Raw genomic sequence first — 1,074 nt, forward strand, 5'->3', positions numbered from 1 at the left:
GTACTTGGCGTGTGGTGACCAGCTCCTGTCAAATCCATTTCCAGTGCACCTGAGGGCACTACTATGAAGGTTCACCTTTGGGGTTGAAGAATATACACAAATTCCTTCCTCATGAGAAGCGATGGTTCTGAAAGGCTAAATGTTTATGCCAATGATGAAATAGCACAAATGGCCGACCACCACCCTGCAGGAAGGGTGGGGAGAGTGGGAGTGGATATTTGGTGACGGGTAGGTTCCGTCTCAGACCAGTAAAGCGCATGTCTCAATGAAGCTAGTCCTGCAAACCCTTTGGTTTCCCTGCGAAACAAAGCAAACTCACTGCAGTTGAGTGGATGCCGATTCAGAGACCCTCCTGGACAAGACAGAACTGCCGCTGTGGGTTCCGCAGACTAACTATAGGAGCAGGCAGCCCCTTCCTTCTCCCCCATGAAAGCTAGGTGGGCCTCAGACCATAGTGAGAGCAATGCCATGATGGGAAAATCTCTATCATTGTGAGCATGACAGACAGGAAGTGAGCGCATGCTGTGGAAAATGGTGCCCACGGACTTGCTGGTCATGGGACTGTTGCTCATGGGCTGGTCTTGGGGTGCCCACGGTCCTCCTGGGAGGTGGCTGAATCAGAGGGTACCAGCCGCTGCTGAAGGAGCCCTGGGGCGTAGTGGTTACATACTAAGCGGTTGCAGGGGGAAAAAGAACTAGTCTCAGAAACCCACAGGGGCAGTTCTACCAGGTTTTCCGTGCCCTATAGGGGGGCTGAGTCCGAGTCAATTCATGGCAATCAGTTTGGTTTTGTGATTTTTGCACCCCTCCGGAGAGAAAGCCGGATCTAGGGTTTCCCGGGCCTCTTGGGAAGTGGCCACGCTCCTGGATGGGGGCCGGATCCGGGTACCTGCGCCCCTCGCGGTAAGTGGCCGGTTCCGGGGTACCAGTGCAGGTTTGTTGCCGGTGCTGGCAGCTGATGGCGCGCAGCCTCGCAGGGGTCCCTCGGTTAAGCCCGGGACAAGCACCAGGGCGTGCGTTCCGGAACCCGAGGGGCGCGAGGCCGGCCTGAGCTCACGTGGCAGGACTCGGGGG

At 56.6% G+C, this 1,074-nt stretch overlaps 1 protein-coding gene across 1 annotated transcript in view; it reads right to left on the reverse strand.

Moving 5' to 3' along the window:
* EEF2KMT (eukaryotic elongation factor 2 lysine methyltransferase) overlaps nucleotides 1–1,074 on the reverse strand; it is a 9,846-nt gene that overhangs the window by 7,868 nt on the left and 904 nt on the right. The gene's annotated exons all lie outside the window — the stretch shown is intronic.

This window comes from Echinops telfairi, unplaced genomic scaffold, assembly GCF_000313985.2.
Source record: "Echinops telfairi isolate 266 unplaced genomic scaffold, ASM31398v2 ScPeMD7_5;HRSCAF=22, whole genome shotgun sequence".
In the NCBI taxonomy this organism is placed as follows: Eukaryota; Metazoa; Chordata; class Mammalia; order Afrosoricida; family Tenrecidae; genus Echinops; species Echinops telfairi.